A 25,319-nucleotide genomic window follows, 5' to 3' on the forward strand; every position below is an offset into this window, starting at 1 on the left:
ACGTCGATTTGGAGCTGACCCGGACCTCGGAGCTCCCAACACGGCCTAACTACCGATGCCAGCCCCCGGATCACCTTGCGCAGTCCCCGGAGCTCCCGACCCGACCCCCGATGGCAAGACCCAGCCCAACGCGACCCCCAGAGACCCGCCCAGCGACCCAACCTGGTGAGGCCCGCCCAACAACCCGACCTACCTGGTGATGGAAGAAAGAAAAATCCACGTGGAGGCCCGACCGGGCCTACTGCACGATCCGACCCCAGGAGCACCCAGCGAGGGAACAGACCCCAGGACCCACCCCAACCTGCCTCAGGAAGCCCCCGCCCACGACCCCTGAAATGGCAGAGATCCCGCGCGAGGACCCAAACGCGCTGCAAGGTATTCCCGTGCCCGCAGAACGCCGGGACCCATCCGGATCGCAAACATGCCCCCCCTAGCAATCCCTCTACCTCAACCAGCGCCCGGGACCCTGCCAGACGCGATCCCAGATACGTAAACAGTGCCCTGGTCCCCGCCAGCGCCCTGGACCCCGCCAGACGCAATCACATACCTTCCACAAGAGCTGACATCTGCCATCGGATCCCAGGATCATCCAGCAGCAGCCGCCAACCGAGGAAGCAAGGGAAACGCGGTGGTCTGCAGGTTAGACTGAAGCAACGTGGTTTCAAGACCCCTCTCCCCAGCATACTCCTGGCAAAAGTCCAAGCGATCGAAAACAAGCTGGATGAACTTAACGCCAGACTTACCTCTCAGAGGGAAGTAAGAGACTGCTGTGTGTTCTGTTTCACAGAGACATGGCTCACCCCCGCCTCACCGGACTGTGCCATACAACCTGAAGGCTTCTCAATTCACCGGGCGGACCGCACGGCATCATCAGGCAAAGCGAAGGGTGGAGGGGTTTGCCTCCCCATCAACCCCTCCTGGTGCTTGGATGAGGCGACTCTGGTGACCTACTGCTCCCCAGACCTGGTATACCTGACCGTGAAGTGCCGCCCATATTATCTTCCACGTGAGTTCACTTCAGCCATCATCACAGCGGTCTACATCCCACCCCAGGCAGAAGTGAGGAAGGTGGTGGACGAACTATACACAGTAATAAACAACTATGAAACAGAACACCCGGAGGCCTTGTTCATCGTGGCCAGAGACTTGAACAAGGCCAACCTCAAGAGTGTGCTGCCAAAATTCCACCAGCACATCTCCTGTCCCACCAGGGGCAACAACGCTCTTGACCACTGCTACTCAAAAATCAAGGGCACCTACCGTTCCATCCCCTGACCGCACTTTGGGAAATCAGACCATAAGACGGTGCTCCTTCTCCCGGCATACAAGCAGAAACTCAAGCGGGAGAATCCAGCTAAGAAGGTTGTGCAGTGCTGGTCCGAGGAGACAGAAGAGCTCTTACGTGACTGCTTAGAGACAGTGGACTGGTCCATATTTAAGAACTCAGCGACCAACTTAAATGAGTATGCCACCACCGTCACAGACTTCATCAGCAAATGTGTGGACGACTGCGTGCCAAAGAAAGCAGTACGTACGTTCGCCAACCGGAAACCATGGCTCAGTCGCGAGATTGACTCCCTACTGAAGGACAGATCTGAGGCGTTCAAGGCAGACGACCCTGACCTATACAAGAAATCCAGGTACGACCTCCGCAAAGCCATCAGAGATGCCAAGAGAGAATATCAAACCAAGCTAGAGTCACAGACAGACTCTCGGCAGTTGTGGCAAGGACTAAACAACATAACGGGCTACAAAACGAAGCCGAACAGTATCTCTGGCAGCAGCGCACCCCTCCCCGATGAACTCAATCCATTCTATGCTCGGTTCGAGCAGGTAACCAACAATCCGCTGTCGAGTGCCCCAGCAGCCCATAATTCACCCATACCCACCATCACAGCTTTCGAAGTCAGATTGGCCTTCCTGAAGGTGAACCCTTGGAAGGCGATGGGCCCGGACGGGATCCCTGGTCGTGCACTCAGAGCCTGCGCGGACCAGCTGGCAGAGGACATCTTTAACCTGTCCCTATTCCACTCCGAGGTCCCCATCTGCTTCAAGAAGACCATCATCATACCGGTACCAAAGAAGAACCAGGCAACGTGCCTCAATGACTACCGACCAGTGGCCCTGACTTCAGTCGTAATGAAGTGCTTCGAGAGGTTGATCATGAAGCGCATCACCTCCTAACTCCCTGAACGCCTTGATCCACTGCAATTCGCATACCGCTGCAACCGGTCCACATCAGACACCATTTCCCTGGCCCCACACTCATCCCTAGAGCATCTCGAAAACAAGGACTCCTACATTAGACTCCTATTTATTGACTACAGCTCCGCCTTCAACACCATAATCCCAGCCAAGCTCATATCAAAGGTCCAGAACCTAGGACTTGGCTCTCCAATCTGCGACTGGATCCTCGATTTTCTGACCAACAGACCACAATCAGTAAGAATGAACAACAACACCTCCTCCACAATAGTCCTCAACACCGGCGCCCCGCAAGGCTGCGTACTTAGCCCCCTACTCTACTCCCTGTACACACACGACTGCGTGGCAAAACTTGGTTCCAACTCCATCTCCAGGTTTGCTGACGATACGACCATAGTGGGCCGGACCTCGAATAACGACGAGTCCAAATACAGGAGGGAGATAGAGAATCGAATGGAGTGGTGTAGCGACAACAATCTCTCCCTCAATGCCAGCAAAACTAGAGAGCTGGTAATTGACTTCAGGAAGCAAAGTACTGTACACACCCCTGTCAGCATCAACAGGGTCGAGGTGGAGATGGTTCGCAGTTTCAAATTCCTAGGTGCACATCTCCAAAAATCTGTCCTGGTCCACCCACGTCGACGCTACCACCGAGAAAGCACAACAGCGCCTATACTTCCTCAGGAAACTAAGGAAATTCGGCATGTCCACATTAACCCTTACCAACTTTTACAGATGCACCATAGAAAGCATCCTATCGGGCTACATCACAGCCTGGTATGGCAACTGCTCAGCCCAGGACTGCAAGAAAATTCAGAGAGTGGTGAATACAGCCCAGTGCATCAAGCGAACCTGCCTCCCATCCATTGACTCCATCTACACCTCCCGCTGCCTGGGGAAAACAGCCAGCATAATCAAAGATCCCTCCCACCTGGCTTACTCACTCTTCCAACTTCTTCCATCGGGCAGGAGATACAGAAGTCTGAGAACACGCACGAACAGACTCAAAACCAGCTTCTTCCCGCTGTTACCAGACTCCTAAATGACCCTCTTATGGACTGACCTCATTAACACTACACCCTGTATGCTTCATCCGATGCCGGTGCTTATGTAGTTACATTGTATATGTTGTGTTGCCCTATTATGTATTTTTTTTCCCTTTTCTTCCCATGTACTTAATGATCTGTTGAGCTGCTCGCAGAAAAATACTTTTCACTGTACCTCGGTACACGTGACAATAAACAAATCCAATCCAATCCAATCCAGTGTCACCTACGCTGGACACCCCCCCCATAATCCTCATCCCCCCCCGTCGTAACGAACAATGCATGTGCTCCCACAGGAGAAGTTGGCCTACAACAGCGCTCCGGGGCACCGGACATCAAAGTCCTCACCTCCTACAAGGAACTGGCCCTGGAGTTCGTGGGGGTGGCCACCGATGTAGAGATTGGTGTACTTCGCAAAGGTGAGGATCGACTGGCCACCACCCGGGGTGGGGGGGGGGGGGGGGGTCCTGTCACAAGAGTTGTTAATGCTGTACAGATTGACCAAATCCTCCCACTGACCACATGTCCATTCTCCCGCAGGATCTCCATCAGAAGGTGCCGGCCCATAGTGGTCCCCTCCAAATCCGGGGTGATTCCCCCTCACCTCCCATGAGAACAACTAGAAGGGCAGTTCCGAGGAGACCACAATATTTGCGGCACAGCTGTCAGCCCCACCCTCCCCAGCACAGAGGTAAACACCTTAGTGGGCAAGAGTAATAGGCAGGCTTCTGGGCCATATTCTAGTGAGCACCACACAGTTGCTGACGCACATCAGGTGGAGGCAGGAACACCCAGGCGAGACAGCAGTCAGATCCCAGTACCGAGCTGGCTCCCAGTCAGATACTGAACCTCTGGACCAGGTACACCTTGAGCTGATGCAGTCGATAGATTGTGGCCATGATATTCAGGAGGGGAATGTCAGCGACACTCCAGCAGGTCCATAGCCGATTGGAGGAGTCCTAGAGGCCATGGGAGTAAGAGACAGCACCAACAATACGTTGCACTGAGGGCAACACTGCGAGAGTGGCGACCGCAGGTGGAGAGCCTGGTGCACGACTTCAGCAGCATGAGTGGAGATGTCCAAGGTGTGGCTCAGTCAGTGACAGCCATGGCTAAGCACTTAGATAGCGTGTCCATGTCGTAAGGGGGATGTGTTCTAGTCCCAGATGACCTTGCGCTGCGGAGCATGTCCCAGTGTCATGTGGGCATTGCCAAGGCACTGTAGAACATATCCCGGTCGCTGAGGAAGATGTCCCAGCAGCAGGTGGGCATTCTCCGGGCGCTCCAGAGCATGTCCCAGTCACTGAGGAGCATCATCGAGGGTATCAACACCATGCTGAAAACATTGCGGAGCCTCCTGGGCTGGCAGAGCCAGATGACAGAGGGGCAGCCGGGATTCAATCCAGCTGATCCTCCATCACAGGGTGACTCTCAGGGCTCTATGGGCACCTACCAGGAGGACGAGGCACTGGGTGCCAACCTGGAACCGACCTACGGAGTGGTGACGGTGGCCACCAGCTCCCCCAAGTTCCACACCCCCCTGACAATGGCGCATCTCAGAGTCAGCACCCGGAACAGGGTGGCACGGCAGGGCATATACTGCTGGCAAGTGAGCTGGGGCCCTCTGGCCCAGGGCCCCAGAGGACGCATGCCAGGGCATCGAAGCCCAAGGGACATGGTAGACAGCAAGCTGCCTCCACCTCTGATGTGCATCCTGGGGTCACAACTAAACGCCACAGTAGAGCAAAAAGGCAGGTCGAACGTCACTGAGAGGGCACTGGGGAGGAAGGGGTCCAGAGGGTAAAGGGGGCATGGGGTGAGGAATGTGGGGCAGCACCATTACCCCACATCCTGTAACCCAGGGACCCCCATGTAAAGTTACCCGGACCAGGCATTGGTTCCCTCACCAGTGCATATACCCGCCCCCTGGTCGCAGAGATGTCCCTGGTGCTGGAGCCCAGCCCGAGTGTTTGAATGTTGCAGCTGCAGAATAGAGTTGCTTCCTGTAGTGCTCACGCTCAGTTTCCAGGCATCACGGCCTGATTGGGATGCTAGGCAATAAGCCCCGCATGCTACATGACATGCCTACCCACGGGAATCCACTTGGGAGCTGTGACGTGCTCACTTAACTACGATTGCCAATTCCCTATTTGCAATAGCCTTCAGCCGCACAATGCAGGCCTCCACAGTCAGTGAGAGTTATGGCTGGTCAGTGGGACAGACAGGCAGAGACTGGGTTTGCCCATGTACCTGGTACACATGATCCAGGGGTGGCATGATGGATCCGCAGGCAGTGACACCCACCATACCCCCAGCCCAGAGGCGCCCACGCCTCGGGGCAACACCCCCTCCCCCACCAACAATGGCGGCCAACCATAACTGATGTTGTCCTCCCGGGGGCGCTGCCACCACCCCCCACGAGCATCGGGGCAGTATCCCCGGGCACTTTGCTTTTGAGCGAAGATGGTTACTCACCTCCTCGGGTCCCTACGGCAGCCATTCCGCCAGCTTCACGTGAGGCCTTGCTGGGGAGGCCAGTAGATCACAGGAAGCCATTGAATTGGGGTTATTCCTGTTAATTGTATGGAGATTGGCCTGAAGTGGCAATTATTGGTTTCTCACCATGCCATGGCAGATTCCTGAATTCACCAATGGGATAAGGCCGATTAGATCACAAACCGATCGGCGCCCAGCACGGTTCTCGATTTTTGCCTCTCACATGATCTAATGCCCACATCGCACTCTCGCTTAAGCCCAACGTGGCACTTAATTCACACCCAAAGGGTGCAATTCAACTGGAAGATTTCAAAGTCCGGTTTTGGGCAGGTTTGATGGGGAGTTTTGCAATGGCCGGGTTGGCGAAAACGCAGCCCAGATGCAACTGCCAAAAATTAATCCACACGAGATTGGCTCCCTCTCCATCTGATACAACCAACTCACCGCAAACAAGGGGAAACTGCTTTTAAGCACTTCCCTCACTGCTTGCTCCCAGTCAACACACGAGCATGGCAGCGCACAGACCTGCTCTTCACATTGGGGGATGCCAAGGTCAGAAGGCTTACCGATGCTGTGGTTAAGAGAGGCGGGGCACCCTACTCATCTGAGGGGGTCAGAGAACAAGAATCAGAGTCAGAAATGCATCTTGGGAGACAGTGACAGTGGCTGTCAGTTCGGGCAGCTTGACAAGAAGCACCATTGTTCAATTTAGGAAGAGGTCAAAGGACCTCCAACAAGCTGCAAGGGTAAGTTACCACCTCTCTCCTGGCATCAGTTCCACCTGCCACCCCTCAAATTCACAATCCAACCCCCCCTCCCCCCAAACTACTGGCTGACACCTCGCACCCTCCCCACATCCGATCTTCGTGCTCAGGGTCCTCTGGCACCCAGCAGCCCAACCCCTTCATGCCCAGGTGAGGTGCCCACAGATGTCACCTACTATAGACCCCTCTGATGCATCAAGCATGTGGCTTGCAATGCCCTCTTCTTGGCCCCACAGGAGAAGATAGTCCACAGTAAATGAGAAAGGGCCAAGACAAGGGGGCAGAATTCCAGAGATTTGAGTCCTCACCCCCTGTGAGGAACAGGCCCTAGAAATTGTGGGGTTGCCTGAGGAGAGAGCAGTCACTGACAGCAAAGTTGGCCTGTGCCAGAGAGGTAAGGATCCATTTTTCCTTCACCCACATGACCTGCCGCAGGTGAGTTATTGATATCAGACAAAATGATTGTAGCCATCTGGGATGGCCACGTCCCGATTACAAAATGGACACCTGCAAAGAATGCAGGGAATGCACCCGAAGCTAAGTATAGGCTTTAGTAATAGTGGTAGTTTAGTTTGTAGAGTTTATGCATGAGTAGTTTGACTGTGTGTAAATAACTGAGCATTGCTTTTGAACTTACTAACTGGTGTATCGAGTCATTGATCAGTATTTGGTTCTGAACCTGTGTCAAAAGATGCCTGGCGACTCTTGAGGAAACGTGATTAAACAGAGCCAAATTAAGAGACAACCAATAGAGAGCAACATGATCCTGCCCTCTGGCTGACCACATGTCCATTGTCCCTCAGGATCACCATCTGATCAAGTTGGGTAATCAAAGTCGAACCCCGCCCCAGCCACCCAAGAGAACACCTCGGAGGGGAGCTCAGATGAAACCAATATCGAGGTGTCAAAGCTATCAACTGCATATTCTATCAGCACAGATACACACACCTGGGGTGTGTAACATTAGTGGACAGGCTTCTGAGGCACTATCTGGTCAGCACCACACAGTTGCTGCTGCACATCAGGTGGAGGCAGGAACATCCACGGGAGACAGCAGTCGGAGGTTTGCTGGATCCCAGGATACAACTAAGTCCCTGCCAGGTGCTGAGCATCTGGACAAGTTTCTCCCAGAGCGGATGCAGATGATAGGAGGCACGGTGAGATTCAGAAGGGGGTGTCAGTGACTGTAAGGCAGATTGGAGGAATCCCAAAGGCTGAAGGCGCAGGAGATGTCACCGGCAATGTGCGGCACTGAGGCCAACACTGTTGGGGCACAACGTCCGTGTCTCGTCTTGAGTGGTGGTGCCCATGGCATGGCTCTGTCTCTGATGACCATGGGCTGAGGGCTGCGACATCATATCTCATAAGTGACTTGTCCCAGATGCAGATGGACATTGCCGAGGTACTCCAGAACATGGCCCAGTTACTGAGGACCATCGCTGAGGCCATCGGCCCCTTGGTGCAGAAAATGGGGAGCCTCCAGGACTGGCAAAGCCAGATGACTCAGAGGCTGCTGGAGGTCCATGCCCTATGGAGCCCCCCAGGGCCTTAGGAACACTGTCATGAACGAATAGTGCTGGAGATCAACCCGGGGCCTGCCATCAAGGAGTCTACAGTGGCCTCCAGCTCTGCCGAATCTCCCATCCTGACACCAGTGCATCTCAAGTGCAGTGGGCAGAAAAGGGTGGCACGGCGACACGGGTGACACCGGTAAGTCGGCCGGGCTCCCCCGGCTACAGGTCCTCCAGAGGACGTCCGACAAGGGCATCAAAAATCTCAGGGTGTGGAAAGCAACCGGTTGCCTCCACCTCTGATGCACATCCTGGGGCATACCTAAACTTGACCACAAAAGACCAAAAGTGAGGAGCACTGACTGGGCACAGGTGCGGTCACTATGTGTAGCGAATGGGAATGGAAATCTGTCACATAAAATATTCGCTATTAAAACATGTCACACCTCATACATGTGAAGCCTCTGTCATGTTAATCTTCCCCTGTTGCCCTCCGCTCCCCCCACCCGGGCACAGTGGTCCAAGATCAAAAGTTCCCGTTCAGAGGATGGGTGTGAGCGCACTGTCAACAGAAAGTCACAGTCAGGCGTCAGCGGAAACTGAGGAGCACCAGAGCTTTCCTCACAACGGGTTATCATCACTCTCCTGCCTTGTGTGGTCACCTGCTGACAATGTCAACACAGGTCCATCACCCTGGAGTGATGTTACACAGACCTGTGAGGGGAGGGGGAGAAGGTGGCCGGGGTTGGGGGGGTGGTGGGAGTGAAGGGAGGGATGGAGGGGAATGGAGGGGAGAGAGTGTAAAAGGGGTGGGGCGAGAGAGAGGGGTATATTTGGGATGTTGAGCTAATGGTCACAGACTCGTCCTAGGAGAATCTAGAGATGATGAGGGCCTACCTGGTCCTCCCGGCAGTAGGATCTTTGCTGCTGCCTGGCTTCCAAACTTCGGCTTCTTCTTCAGCTTGTCCCCTAGCCCCTCCTGGACCGCCTCGTCTTGCATTTCAGGTGAGGCCGAATATCCCTTCGGCTCCTTCAGCTCCTCCTCCAGCATGTCGCCCGGCTGCTGTGCCAGATGTGGAGGGCACAAAAGACCCTACAAAGCGGGAGACCCCCTGGGGGAGGGGTGTACTGCAAGACACTGTCAAGCGGTCAAGGCATCAGAGCAGCATGTTTGGCAGCCCGGTGCACTACTCAACGACTGCACGACTAGCAATGTGGGCCACATGTGTCTGGTCCATGCCTCGTCCATAGGTCTCCGCACCAGCATCATCAGCTATGACCTCAGCGGGTCTTTTGTCCCTATGAACTCACCCGTCATCCTGGAGTGATCCTCGAAGACACTGGGATCTCCAAATGCCCCACAATGTAGCTGTCATGCAACAGCCAGGGTAGTGGGTACACAGGTGTATGATTCTGAGGCGGTGGTCACACACAATCTGAACATTCAGGGAGTGGAGCCCCTTCCTGTTAATATAGAGCACTCCTTGATGCCTCGGTGCGCGAAGGGCGACATGCATCTCATCGATCACCCCTGGACCTGGGGCATCCCGGTGATGGCGGCAAATCCTGCAGCCCAAGCACCTTGGTGGGCCTGGTCCATCTCCTAGTTTATATTCTGATGCTCAGGCGTACAGAGCATCCATCACCTTCTGGACCTGGTGACATAAAGATTAGGGTTGCAGGGTCCTTCGAGGCCACCGGGTGTCCTCCTCCTCTAAGGTGTGCCCATGCCCAAGAGGAAGTGGCACAGGTGTTGCACTGTCTCTTTTTTGAGACAGAGTCTTCTGCGACACAAGGTAGCTGTCATCTCCTCGCACAACCAACAATGCCTGTCCACTTTGGGTCGTTGCTGGCCTCCCCTTCTGGGAACCTCAGCTTGTGCAGTGGCCCTGTGCACAGGGGGGTGCCACCTCCAGCCTGCATTGTCGCTGCTGCATTCGATGGTGTCTGCCCTCCTTGGTTGCTATTAGCAATGCGAGGGCAGCCTCCACTGGGGACAACACAGTTTTAACTAGAAGGAATTGGAGAAGGAGAGAGACCAACAATCCTTTGGGGCTTTCACCCCGGGACCCTCAAATTCCCCAAGCCTCCCAACCTTACCATGACTGTCTTGCCTTCTCCCAGAATGCCATCCAGTGAGCCACTCTGCTGGCAAACCCTGTTCTCACCTCACCCTCGGCCACATCAGGAGCCCCTAGACTCCATACCTCTGCCAGGAACAGAAATTTTGGCAAAGCTTTGGCAAAGAGTCATCCAGATTCGAATTGTTAGCTCTCTTTTCTCTCCACAGTCCTGCTGAGATTGTCCAGTATTTTCTGTTCTTGTTTCAGATTCCAGCATCCGCAGTAATTTGTTTTTATCTGTTTTGGAAGTGGTTAGTGGGACAGACAGGCTGTAGCTGTGGTTATCCCTATTATGAGTCTCCACAATATTTAAAGATGACTTGAAGGCCTCACAGACGCAAAGCAATTCACCCACCCTCCTGACCCAGGGGTGACCCCTGACCGGGAATGCTTCAGCCCCCCAGCCAAGCCCAACCCCACTGAGGGCTTCCCCACTCCTTCCGAGCACTGGGGCAGCCCTCGAGCTGCAGAACGCAAAATGTAACTGGCTACTCACCTCCTCATTTCCCCTCAGTAACCATTGTGCCAGCTTCACATTTTTGAAAAGGAGTACTAAACAGCGCCTGTGTGACTTCCCACTGGGGAGTCGGGTAATTCCCAGGAGGCCAACGCATTTGACATGGGCAGCACGGTAGCACAAGTGGCTAGCACTGTTGCTTCACAGCGCCAGGGTCCCAGGTTCGATTCCCTGCTGGGTCACTGTCTGTGCGGAGTCTGCACGTTCTCCCAGTGTCTGCGTGGGTTTCCTCCGGGTGCTCCGGTTTCCTCACACAGTCCAAAAACGTGCAAGTTAGGTGGTTTGGCCATGCTAAATTGCCCTTAAGTGTCCAAAAAGGTTAGGAGAGGTTATTGGGCCATGGGGATAGGGTGGAAGTGAGGACTTAAGTGGGTCGGTGCAGACTCGATGGGCCGAATGGCCTCTTTCTGCACTGTATGTTCTATGACTTCAAGCTTGTTAATGAGATTGAAATTAATGCAAATGAGGGTTAATGATACTCTCGGCATTTTTGGCGTGATAAAACATAGAACAGTACAGCACAGAACAGGCCCTTTTGCCCTCGATGCTGTGCCGAGCTGTGTCCGAAACCAAGATCAAGCTATCCCACTCCCTGTCATTCTGGTGTGCTCCATGTGCCTATCCAATAACCGCTTGAAAGTTCCTAAAGTTTCTGACTCCACTATCACAGCAGGCAGTCCATTCCACACCCTAACCACTCTCTGAGTAAATTACCTACCTCAGACATCCCTCCTATATCTTCCACCCCGAACCTTATAGTTATGCCCCCTCGTAACAGCTACATCCACCCGAGGAAATAGTCTCTGAACGTCCACTCTATCTATCCCCCTCATCATCTTATAACTCTCTATTAAGTCGCCTCTCAACCTCCTTCGCTCCAATGAGAAAAGCCCTAGCTCCCTCAACCTTTCCTCATAAGACCTACCCTCCAATCCAGGCAGCATCCTGGTAAATCTCCTTTGCACCCTTTCCAATGCTTCCACATCCTTCCTATAATGAGGTGACCAGAAAGGCACACAATACTCCAACTGTGGTCTCACCAGGGTCCTGTACAGTTGCAGCATAACCCCACAGCTCTTAAACTCAAGCCCCCTGTTAATAAACGCTAACACACTGCAGGCCTTCTTCACGGCTCTATCCACTTGAGTGGCAACCTTCAGAGATCTGTGGACATGAACCCCAAGATCTCTCTGTTCCTCCACATTCCTCAGAACCCTGCCGTTGACCCTGTAATCCGCATTCAAATTTGTCCGATCAAAATGAATCACCTCGCACTTACCAGGGTTAAACTCCATCTGCCATTTTTCGGCCCAGCTCTGTATCCTATCAATGTCTCTTTGCAGCCTGCAACAGCCCTTCACCTCATCCACTACTCCGCCAATCTTGGCGGCATCAGCAAATTTACTGACCCACCCTTCGGGCCCCTCCTCCAAGTCATTGATAAAAATCACAAATAGCAGAGAACCCAGCACTAATCCCTGTGGTACACCGTTGGTAACTGGTCTCCAGCCTGAAAATTTCCGATGCACCACCACCCTCTGTCTTCTATGTGATAGCCAGTTACTTATCCAATTGGCCAGATTTCCCTCTATCCCACACCTCCTTACTTTCTTCAGGAGCTGACCTTATCAAACGCCTTATTGAAATCCATGTATACAACATCAACTGCTCTACCTTCATCTACACACTTAGTTACCGCCTCAAAGAATTCAATCAAATTTGTGAGGCAAGACTTACCCTTCACGAATCCGTTGACTATCCCGGATTAAGCTGCATCTTTCCAAATGGTCATTAATCCTATCTCTCAGGACCCTTTCCATTAACTTACCGACTACCGAAGTAAGACTAACCAGCCTATAATTACCAGGGTCATTCCTATTCCCTTTCTTGAACAGAGGAACAACATTCGCCACTCTCCAGTCGTCTGGCACTATCCCCGTGGACAGTGAGGACCCAAAGATCAAAGCCAAAGGCTCTGCAATCTTATCCCTTGCCTCCTAAAGAATCCTAGGATATATCCCATCTGGCCCAGAAAATTTGTCGACCCTCAGGTTTTTCAAAATTTCTAATATATCTTCCCTCAGAACATCTACCTCCTCCAGCCTACCCGCCTGTATCACACTCTCATCCTCAAAAGCATAGCCCCTCTCCTTGGTGAACACTGAAGAAAAGTATTCCTATCTCTTCTGACTTCATGCACAAGTTCCCACTACTGTCCTTGACCGGCCCTAACCTCACCCTGGTCATTCTTTTACTTCTCACATAAGAGTAAAAAGCCTTGGGGTTTTCCTTGATCCGACCCGCCAAGGATTTCTCATGCCCCGTCCGAGCTCTCCTTAGCCTTTTTTTAGTTCATTCCTCGCTACCTTGTAACCCTCAAGTGACCCAACTGAACCTTGTTTTCTCATCCTTACATACACTTCTTTATTCCTCTTGACAAGACGTTCAACCTCTTTTGTGAACCATGGTTCCCTCACACGGCCATTTCCTCCCTGCCTGACAGGGTCATACCTAACAAGGACACGCAGTATTAGTTCCTTGAACAAGCTCCACTTTTCATTTGTGCCTTTCCCTGACAGTTTCTTTCCCATCTTATGCTCCCTAATTCTTGCCTAATCGCATCATAATTACCCCTCCCCCAATTATAAGCCTTGCCCTGCCATATGGCCCTATTCCTCTCCATTGAAATAGTGAAAGACACCAAATTGTGGTCACTATCTCCAAAGTGCTCTCCCAAAAACAAATCTAACACTTGGCCCGGTTCATTACCCAGTACCAAATCCAATGTGACCTCATCTCTTGTCGGCCTATCCACTTATTGTGTCAGAAAACCCTCCTGCACACACTGTACAAAAACTGCCCCATCCGAACTGTTCGACCTATAGAGGTTCCGATCAATATTTGGAAAGTTAAAGTCACCCATGACAACTACCCTGAAACCTCCACACCTACCCATAATCTGCTTTGCAATTTCTTCCTCCACATCTCTATTACTATTTGGGGGCCTATAGAAAACTCCTAACAACGTGACCGCTCCTTTCCTATTTCTAACTTCAGCCCATATTACCTCAGTAGGCAGATCCCCCTCGAACTGCCTTTCTGCAGCAGTTAAACTATCCTTGATTAACAATGCTACTCCTCCACCTCTTTTACCACCTTTCCTACTCTTACTGAAACATCTATACCCCGAAACTTCCAACAACCATTCCGGTCCCTGTTTTAACCATGTCTCTGTAATGGCCACAACATCGTAGTCCCAAGTACCAATCCACGCTCCAAGTTCACCTACCTTATTCCGGATGCTCCTTGCATTAAAGTAGATGCACTTCAACCCACCTTCCTGCCTGCCGGTACTGTCCTGCGACCTTGATACCCTCCTCAGTACCTCACTACTCTCAACACTGGCTTCTGGAACACAACTCGTTTTCCCAGCCCCCTGACAAATTAGTTTAAACCCCCCCCCCCGAAGAGCTGTAGCAAATTTTCCTCCCAGGATATTGGTGCCCCTCTAGTTCAGGTGCAAACCGTCCTGTTTGTACAGGTCCTACCTTCCCCAGAATGTGCTCCCATTATCCATGTACCTGAAATCCTCCCTCCTACACCATCCCTGCAGCCACGTGTTTATGTGCACTCTCTCCCTGTTGCTCACCTCACTAGCACGTGGCACCGGCAACAAACCAGAGATGACAACATGGTTTGTCCTGGCTCCCAGCTTCCACCCTAGCTCCCTAAATTCCTGTTTTAAATCCCCGTCCCTACTCTTACCTATGTCGTTGGTACTGATGTGTACCACAACTTGTGACTGTTCCCCCTCCCCCTTAAGGATTCTGAAAACACGGTCCAAGATGTCACCGACCCTGGCACCCAGGAGGCAACATACCATCCAGGAGTCTCTTTTGTTGCCACAGAACCATCTATCTGTCCCTCTTACTATTGAGTCCCCAATAACTATTGTTCTCCTGCTCTCCCCCCTTCCCTTCGGAGCTACAGGGATGGACTCAGTGCTGGAGATGTGGCTTACTCCTGGTAAGTCCCCCCACCCCCCTCCACCAGTATCCAAAGCGGTATACTTGTTACTAAGCGGAACAACCACAGGGGATCCCTGTACTGACTGCTTCCTCCCAGCCCCTCTCACCGTCATCCATCTATCTTCATTCTTCAGAGTAACTACATCCCTGAAGCTACTATCTATGACCACCTCTGCCTCCCGAATGATCCGAAGTTCATCCAGCTCGAGCTCCAACTTAAATACAGGTAAAAAGAAAACACTTAACCAGCAACCACTATGTCCTGCACTATAACAGCAATCAGCTGTTATGGGCCCAGGCAAACAATTTAAATCTGTACTACTTACCCAGCAGTCACTCTGTCCTCACTCTGACAGGATTCAGTTGGAAACCCCCAACGGTAAGTTTTTTAAAATTCACTCACCATTCCAGAAAGCACTCAGCAACCACTGCGTCCCGCACTATAACTGCAATCAGCTGTTATGGGCACGCGCAAACAATTTAAATCTGTACTACTTACCCAGCAGAATTAGGCCATTCAGCCCATTGTGTCTGCTCCGCTTTTCAATCATGGCTGATATATCATGACATGAAAGGTGTCCAAATGTGGTCTGCGAGGCCAGTGGGGGCAGGAGTGTGGCAGGTACTGGGTCCAATGGCGACCTGGCAGAAAGTTTAAATGCAGCTGCCAGAGACTGCTGAAGACATTGGAGGACAGAAGGGAGGCCTGCATCATGGCAGCACCTCGAGTACACTCCAGGCTGAGGGGCACATGGAACTTGCCATCGGGAGCGGGCCAGTTGAATCACAAAATGGTTCGCGTGAATCTCGGTGTTGCCGCCTCCTGCTATTTATCTGTTAAACTCAAAATATTTGTTCAACGTCTCAGCCGTTTTCTCATTGCTGGCTTTAATTTCTCCTGTCACTACCTCTAAGGGTCCAACATTTACTTTAACTCTTGTCTTCTTTTTCATATACTTGTAAAAGCTTTTACAATCTGTTTTTATATTGCTAGTTCGTTTAATTGCATGTTCTATATTTAACCTCATTGATTGCACTTTGCTGATTTCTGAAACACTCCCATTCCTCAGCTTTACTGATATTCTTTGCAACATTCATTTAATCTCATTCTATCTTTAACCTCCTGGTAAGTTACATTTTTTAATTTTATCAGGGAGTGTATTTTTGTTGAACACTTTAAATTGTTTCTTTAAATGTTTACCACTGATTTTTATCACAGTATCTTTTAGATTATTTACCTAACCAGCCTAAGTCAGCACACACCTCATACCAACGTACTTATTTCTACGGCTTTGTTTTAAAATGTTTGTTTGGAACTGGAGTACATTGTTTTCAAACTTAATATTAAAGTCATATTCATGGTGTTTCAGGGAATTAAAGGGTATCGCAGGAAACTGGAATTAACTTCATTGCAGTGTTAATGTAAGCCTACTTGTGACAATAAAGATTATTATGATCATGTAAAATGTCGGAGTAGGCTTCTCGATCAGTGATGGCTGAGGGCCCAATTTCTTTCCATCACACGGCTGATCTGAAATCTCTCCCACTCCTACCGTTGGCGTCCATTGTAAGGAATTACAAGTGGATACCCAATCTGCTCGGCTACGAACACACTTCCCTTGGCCATCGAGTACTTGAAGTGGACTTGAACCCAGAGCTTCTGGCTCACAGGAAGGATGCTACTCACTGTGCCACAAAACCTATTGCACTTCATAAATGTAAAATAGCTTCATCCCCATTTGGTTCCACAACATATTATCCCAGGACTTTGTCAATGGGTTTGTTTGGCCTGTACCACGATTGAACAACTATTACAATCGCCTTTGTTACAAGTTCCAATTGTTCTCAATGCCCTGTACGACTGTAAACGGGCTTATAGACTACCCTCACAATGTTTCCTAATCTCCACCCATAATAATTCTACTTCCTGATCTTCTGAGCCAAGATTATTTCTCACTACTTTCCTTATGCCATCCTTTAATATCAGAACGGCCCCTGCTCCTTTGTCATTCTGTCAATTTTTGAAATGTTTCATACTCTGGAATATTCATTTCTCACGATTTGTTACCATATAACCATATCTCTGTGATTAAACCAAAACCATTTCTCGTTATTGGTGTCACTAATTTATCCATCTTATTGTGGGTGCTTTGTGCATTCAGATAAAGAGCCTGCAATTATTTTTCCTGCTATTCTTTGTATACAGCATTTAACCTGATGCATCTTTACCGTAAAACACTGTCCCTTTCTGTACCACTCTACTTGTCTTTATCCAAATTACTATGCAACTTATTTACTCAAATTTTTATCTTCAGATTCGTAAATCTCCCTCTGCCTGATCCCACCCACTCCCCATGTTAAATTATATCTCCATACACAGCCCTTGTTATATGATTCCCCAGGACACTGATCCCAGTCAAGTTTAAGGGAAGCTCATCCAATCAGAGCATCTCCTTCCTTACCTTTTTTAAAACTCTTTCAAGGACAGCATTTGTTTCTCGTCCCTAATTGCCCTCGAACCGAGTGGCATTTTAAAGATCAACCAGATTTCTGTGGGTCTGGAGTCACATGTAGGTCAGACCAGGTAACGACAGCAGATTTCCTCCCCTAAAGGACATTGGTGAACCCGATGGGTTTTTATGACAATCGACAATGGTTTCATGGTCATCATTAGACTTCTCATTCCAGATTTTTATTATTGAATTCAAATTTCACCATCTGCCATGACGGGTTTCAAACCTGGGTTCCCAGAGCATTACCCGGGTGTCTGGATTACTATTCTAGTGACAAGACCACTACGCCACCACCTCCCCACTGGTGTCAGTCTTCTTCGGTGATCACTTGCTAACGAGTATGATTGCCCACCTAAGATACTCTGCTTCAATGGTCATGGAATCTGTGGGTTCTTGCATGGCTAATGAGCCCAATCTTCGAGTCACATCTTCAACCGCACACTTGGCAGGTATTTCCAGGAGGTGGAATCGATCCTTGGACTCTAGATCACTGGTAATCCTTTCTCAGGCTCCATTTCCAGGCCTCCTCTTATGATTGTGTGTCATTGAAGAATTGTGTCCCTTCAATCAGGAGGTTCCTCCTAGTTAGTTTCATCTGAGGAAGGTTCTCCCAGGCATGGATGTCTACGTTGCATTTCTTGAGGTAAGTCTTTGAAGCACTTCCTTTTTCCTCTTGTTCAGGAGTCTTCCTTGAGCTGGGTGAAGATTTGCTTTGGCAGTTGGGAGTCTGACATCCTAAGCACATGACAGGCTCAGCATAGTTAGTTTTGGATGATCATGATGCTGGTGTCCTTGATTCATTCAAGGATATGGATGTTATTACACCTGTCCTCGCAGCAGATTTGGAGAATCCATCTCAGACAGCGTTCATGGTACCTGTCTAGAGTCTTGAAGTGACGTCTGTCTGTAATCCAGGCGTCTGAGCCATTTGGAAAAGTTGCGAGGATGACAGCCTTATACACGAGGATCATTCAACAGCCACATCCCACCTCCGCATTCTAACTCCTTCTAACGGATTTATTTTTCAACATACACAATACCTGACAAATACACAGCCCAACAGAGTTAACAGTTTGTACAATATTCCCCCTTTTAAAAGGATCCTCCTCCGGGTGATCAGAGAGGCAAAGGACCAGCCCCCTTCCCATCCAAGCTCTGGCTCCTCAGGATCCCCAATGATTGCAAGCATAGGGTCTGGCTTGACATCAGCCTCTATTATCCTGGATAACTTCCCAAACACTGCCTCCCAAAAACTCTCTAACTTCTCACACCCATGGGTCACCCCTGGAAGAACCCACTCATCCTCATCCGAGTCTTGTGCACCCTGGGCACTACCTTGAACTCAATCACTCATCCTCGTGCAGGAGGAGGTTGAATTCACCCCGCATTGCCTCACACTAGAGTCCATAACCTATTTCCCTCCCCAACTCCTCCCCCGACTTATGCTTTATTCTGAACACCAGTGCCTTGCCCTGCTCCCCCAACTACAAAGAACAACAAAGAACAAAGAACTGTACAGCACAGGAACAGGCCCTTCGGCCCTCCAAGCCCGTGCCGACCATACTGCCCGACTAAACTACAATCTTCTACACTTCCTGGGTCCGTATCCTTCTATTCCCATCCTATTCATATATTTGTCAAGATGCCCCTTAAATGTCCCTATCGTCCCTGCTTCCACTACCTCCTCCGGTAGCAAGTTCCAGGCACCCACTACCCTCTGCGTAAAAAACTTGCCTCGTACATCTACTCTAAACCTTGCCCCTCTCACCTTAAACCTATGCCCCCTAGTAATTGACCCCTCTACCCTGGGGAAAAGCCTCTGACTATCCACTCTGTCTATGCCCCTCATAATTTTGTATACCTCTATCAGGTCGCCCCTCAACCTCCTTCGTTCCAGTGAGAATACCCGTAAATGTCCCCAATCCTGCCTTACTCCAAATCATTAGGAAGCAACAGTTGCTCCAATAACGTGTACTCTGGTAGCTGGAGTAACGTCGGCCACTCCTTTCCCACAAATTCCCGTACCTGCATATACCTGAACTCACTTCCCCTTGGGAATTCAAACAGCAATTTAGCATGGCCAATCAACCTGTCCTGCACGTCTTTTGGGTTGTGGGGGTGAGACCCGTAAAGACATGGGGAGAATGTGCAAACCCCACAGGGACAGTGACCCGGGATCAAACCTGGGTCCTCGGTGCCATGAGACAGCAATGCTAACCATTGTACCACTGTGCTGCACGGGTCATTATTATATTTCTGCCTTGTTTACTTCAATTATGTTATTCATTTATAATTAACTCATAATTAAATGTCATATTTTGAAATTTCAATAATATATTTATAGAAGTTTGTAAATTTAATGGAAAACATTAACAAAAATAATATTATAAATACAAAGCTTGCTTAGCATGTTAACATTTAACTTATTGTTTAACATATAGTTTTTAAAAAAAAAACATTGGCATCTGCAGTATGACGTTTTGGTAAATAACTAACTCAACTTTTCCAAATTGCTTAATATTTTGTGGTGTTTCGGCCAGGGGTGGGGGCAGGGATGGGGTGGGGGTGGGGGTTGCCATTCCGTAAGGCAGGGACTCACTTTAGATACCTAGGGGTGCAGGTTGCTCGGGATTGGGGAGGGGGTCTCTGTAGGTAAAACATTTCTAATGTGGTGGGGAGGGTGAAAGCTGATCTGGCACGGTGGGATGGTCTCCCTCCGTCACAGGCGGGTCGGGTACAGGCGGTTAAAATGAACATGTTGCCGCGATTCCTGTTTATTTTTCAATGCCTGCCGATTTTCCTGCCAAAGGCATTTTTTAGAGAGATTGAAGGGATGATTACCTCGTTCATATGGGGAGGGAAGGAGGCCAGAATTTAAAAGGTGCTACTACAGAGAGGAAGGCAGGCAGGGGGTTTGGGTCTTCCGAACCTGATGTATTATTACTGGGCGGCAAATGTGGAGAAGGTACGGAGCTGGGTCAGAGGGGTTGACTCCCAATGGGTCAGAATGGAGGAGAGTTTGGGTAAGGGGCCGGGGTTGAAGGTGCTAGCGACAGCGCTGCTCCCGACGGCTCCAGGGAGATACTCAGGGAGTCCGGTAGTAATAGCTTCATTGAGAATTTGGAGGCAGTTTTGACAGCACTTCGGGTTGGGGGCAGGGTCAAGGGGGAACCATAGATTTGAGCCAGGGAAGTGGGATGGAAATTTTCGGAGATGGGAGGAGAAAGGAATTAGGACACTAAAAGATTTGTTTTGCTGGATTGAAGGAACTGGAAACGAAGTGTGGGCTGGAGCAGGGGGAAATATTTAGATACATGCAGGTTTGGGACTTTGCCAGAAAGGAGATACAGAGCTTCCCAGTAGAGCCGGCTTCCACATTGCGGGAGGATGTGCTGACGACAGGGGGACTGGAGAAGGGGGTAGCATCTGCGGTTTATGGGGCTATTTTGGAGGAGGAGAAGTCGCTGCTAGAAGGGATCAAGGCAAAGTGGGAGGAAGAGTTGGGAGAGGGTAGGGAGGAGGGGTTGTGGTGTGAGGTGCTCCGGAGGGTGAACGCCTTCACCTCGTGTGCGAGGTTGGGGCTGATAAAGCTGAAGGTGGTGTATAGAGCGGACTTTACAAGGGCAAAATGAGCCGGCTCTTTGAGGGGGTGGAAGATGTATGCGAACGTTGCGGGGGGCCCCGCAAACCATGTGATGCTCGATCAATGACTCTAGAAGCGTGATTGGATGACAATTGAAGGCTAGATGTTTCCCCCAGCAGCGCAGGTACAGAATGCAGTTGCTAGGGAGACACAGACTCTTATACTCCGCCTTACTGGGCGGAACCAGCAGGCAAGCTTCACCAGTCATCTTCCTGTCTCAGGTACCTCCCACACCAATGATCTTACAGCCTCAACCTAGGTACCATAATACCCCTAATACCGACTACACATTCAACCCCTGTTAAAAAAAAGTCTGGCGGGGGTGGTGGTCTCACATCATAGAATGGTAGAGCTTATGGTGGTACCCATCGGTGGTACAGTGTTTTGCCTTATTACATTATTTACAGTATTCATTTTACATGTACATATCAGAATGAAGCAATTAGTCGATCGGGGGCCCTGGTCGTCCTCTGTGATCGTCACAGGTTCGGCGGTGATGCAGGCGCCGGCTCGGGCATCCCTGACTCCGGGAGCGTGACTTCGGCTTCTTCGGTAGCTTCATCACCCCTGGGTGGGACCAGTGGCAGAACCGATCCACCTGAGAAGGGGGCAGCCATGGGGTGTGCCAGTGGGACGGAGGGTGGTGTGGGTGGGGATCCAGTGGGCGCCAGGTTCTGTAGGGAGACCGTATCCTGCCGGCCGTCGGGGTACGCCACGTAGGCGTACTGAGGGCTAGCGTGAAGGAGGTGGACCCTCTCTACCAATGAGTCTGACTTGTGTGCCGCACGTGTTTGCGGAGCAGAATGGGTCCAGGAGCTTCCAGCCAGGTTGGGAGCAAGGTCCCGGAGGAGGACTTCCTAGGGAAGACGAGGAGACGTTCATGAGGTGTTTCGTTTGTCGTGGTACACAGCAGTGATCGGATGGAGTGGAGTGCATCGGGAAGGACCTCATGCCAGTGGGAGACTGGGTGATTCCTGGACCGTAGGGCCAGTAAGACGGTTTTCCAGTCCGTTCCGTTCTCCCTCTCTACCTGCCCATTTCCCCGGGGGTTATAACTGGTCATCCTGCTCAAGGCGATGCCCTTGCTGAGCAGGAATTGACGCAGTTCGTCGCTCATGACGGGGGAGAAGCCTTTATCAGGTGCGCTTTCCCTGGCCTGTAAAAGTGCGGCTTGCACTGCGCGCAGATTTGGCAGTTTCTGGTGGCGGTCCTGACCTCCTTGAGGGAGTGGGGCAGGTTGCGGGTCTTGATAAAATGGAAGAATCGAGTGACCCCCGGGTGGCAGATGTCCTCATGGAAAGCCCGGAGTCGGTCCACTTGTGCGTTGGCACATGTGCCGCGGGATAGGGCATCAGGAGACTCGTTTAGCTTCCTGGGACAATACAAGATCTCATAGTTGTAGGTGGAGAGCTCGATCCTCCACCATAAGATCTTATCGTTCTTTATCTTGCCCCGCTGTGCATTATCGAACATGAAAGCTGCCGACCGTTGGTCAGTGAGGGGTGTGGATCTCCCGCCGGCCAGGTAATGCCTCCAGTGCCTCACAGCTTCTACTATGGCCTGGGCCTCCTTTTCTTTTTTAAAAAAAATATATTTATTCACATTTTTCAACAGATTTTCAACAAACGCCCCCCCAACAAAAAGAAAGAAACAAGAACACAACATTCAAAAATTATACAAAAATTATACATTGGATTTCCCCCATATACAATAACCCCCCAGATGACATTTAAAAGCACCAATAGGGAAACCCCCCCCACCCACCCAAACGCCCCCCCAAAAGAACCCCCCCTCCTCCCTCCCCCCCCGCCCTTGGGCTGCTGCTGCTGACCTCCTCCTAACGCTCTGCGAGATAGTCTAGGAACGGTTGCCACCGCCTAAGGAGCCCCTGCACAGACCCTCGCAAGGCAAACTTTATCCTCTCCAGCTTGATGAACCCTGCCATGTCATTGATCCAAGCTTCCACACTAGGGGGCTTCGCATCTTTCCATAATAGCAAAATCCTCCGCCGGACTACCAGGCATAGGCCAGAATACCGGCCTCTTTCGCCTCCTGCACTCCCGGCTCGTCCGTTACCCTAAATAATGCCAACCCCCAGCTCGGCTTGACCCGGGCTTTCACCACCTTGGACATAGTCCTCGCAAAACCCCTCCAAAACCCATCCAGTGCCGGGCATGACCAGAACATATGGACGTGATTTGCCGGGCTTCCCGAGCACCTCCCACACCTGTCCTCCTCCCCAAAGAACCTACTCAACCTCGCCCCTGTCATCTGCGCTCTGTGAGTAACTTTGAACTGTATTAGGCTGAGCCTGGCGCAAGAGGAGAAAGAATTAACCCTACTCAGGGCATCAGCCCACGGACCCTCATCTATCTCCTCCCCAAGCTCCTCCTCCCACTTGCCCTTTAACTTCTCCACCGAGGCTTCCTCCTCTTCCTTCAGCTCCTGGTAAATCGCCGAAACTTTGCCTTCTCCAACCCATACACCCAAAATCACCCTGTCCTGAATCCCCTGTGCCGGGAGCAGCGGGAATTCCCTCACCTGACACCTCACAAACGCCCTCACTTGCATGTACCTGAAAGCGTTTCCCGGGGGTAACCCAATCTTCTCCTCCAGTGCCCCTAAGCTCGCAAACGTCACATCGAAGAACAGGTCCCCCATTCTTCTAATCCCTGCCCGATGCCAGCTCCAAAACCCCCCATCCATCCTTCCCGGGATGAACCGATGATTCTCCCGAGTCGGGGACCAAACCGAGGCTCCCACCTCGCCCCTGTGTCGCCTACATTGCCCCCAGATCTTCAACGTCGCCGCCACCACCGGACTCGTGGTGTACCTTGTCGGCGAGAGCGGCAGCGGTGCCGTCACCAGCGCCCTCAGGCTCGTGCCCACACAGGACGCCATCTCTAACCTCTTCCATGCCGCCCCCTCTCCCTCCATTACCCACTTACGGATCATCGCCACATTGGCTGCCCAATAATAGCCACACAAATTCGGCAGTGCCAGCCCCCCCTGTCCCTGCTACGCTCCAGAAACACTCTCTTCACCCTCGGGGTCTTATTCGCCCACACAAAACCCATGATGCTCCTACTTACCCGTTTGAAAAAGGCCTTGGGGATCATAATGGGAAGGCACTGGAACACAAAGAGAAACCTCAGGAGGACCGTCATTTTGACCGACTGCACCCTACCCGCTAGCGAGAGTGGCAGCATATCCCATCTTTTAAAATCCTCCTCCATCTGCTCCACCAACCACGTCAAATTGAGCTTGTGCAGGGCCCCCCAAATCCCAGCTACTTGGATCCCTAGGTACCAAAAGCTCCTTTCCGCTCTCTTCAGCGGTAGCTCGTCTATCCCCCTTCCCTGGTCCCCTGAATGCACCACAAAGAGCTCGCTCTTCCCCACGTTGCGTTTATCCCCCGAAAAGCCCCCAAACTCCCTTAGGATCTGCATGACCTCCGCCATCCCCTCCACTGGATCTGCCACATACAGCAACAGGTCATCAGCATACAACGACACCCGGTGCTCCTCTCCCCCCCGGACCAGTCCCCTCCATTTCCTAGACTCCCTTAGTGCCATGGCCAGAGGCTCAATTGCCAGTGCAAACAATAAGGGGGACAGGGGGCGTCCCTGCCTCGTCCCCCCGAGAGCCGAAGGTACTCCGACCTCCGCTGATTCGTAACCACACTCGCCACCGGGGCTCTATATAGCAGCCTGACCCAGCTGATGAACCCCTCCCCGGACTCAAACCTCTGCAACACTTCCCAAAGATACTCCCACTCCACCCGGTCAAAGGCCTTCTCCGCGTCCATAGCTGCCACTACCTCCGCTTCCCCCTACCTCCGCTTCCCCCTCCACCGGGGGCATCATAATCACATTGAGGAGCCTCCGCACATTTGTATTTAATTGCCTACCCTTCACAAATCCCGTCTGGTCCTCGTGGATCACCCCCGGGACACAGTCCTCAATTCTCGTAGCCTTTCTCGTAATTCTCGTAAGCACCTTTGCCAGCAACTTAGCATCAACATTGAGGAGCAAGATCGGTCTATACGACCCACATTGCAGTGGATCCTTGTCCCGCTTCAGGATCAAAGAAATCAGCGCCCTAGACATTGTCAGGGGCAAGGTCTCCCCCCTCCCTCTCCTTATTGAAAGTCCTCACTAGCAACGGGCCCAGCAGGTCCACGTATTTCCTGCAGAATTCAAACGGGAACCCATACGGCCCCGGGACCTTCCTCGCCTGCATGCTCCCCAATCCTTTAACCAGCTGGTCCAGCCCAATTGGCGCCCCCAAACCAGCTCCTCCACCGTCGGGAACCTCAGCTGATCTAAGAATCGTCGCATCCCCTCCTCCCCCGCTGGGGGCTCAGACCTGTACAGATCCCCATAGAAGTCCCTAAATACCTTGTTTATTCTCACCGCACTCTGCACCGTATTCCCCCCTCTATCCTTAACTCCACCAATCTTCCTTGCTGCC

Source organism: Scyliorhinus torazame, chromosome 3 (assembly GCF_047496885.1).
Source record: "Scyliorhinus torazame isolate Kashiwa2021f chromosome 3, sScyTor2.1, whole genome shotgun sequence".
NCBI lineage: Eukaryota > Metazoa > Chordata > Chondrichthyes > Carcharhiniformes > Scyliorhinidae > Scyliorhinus > Scyliorhinus torazame.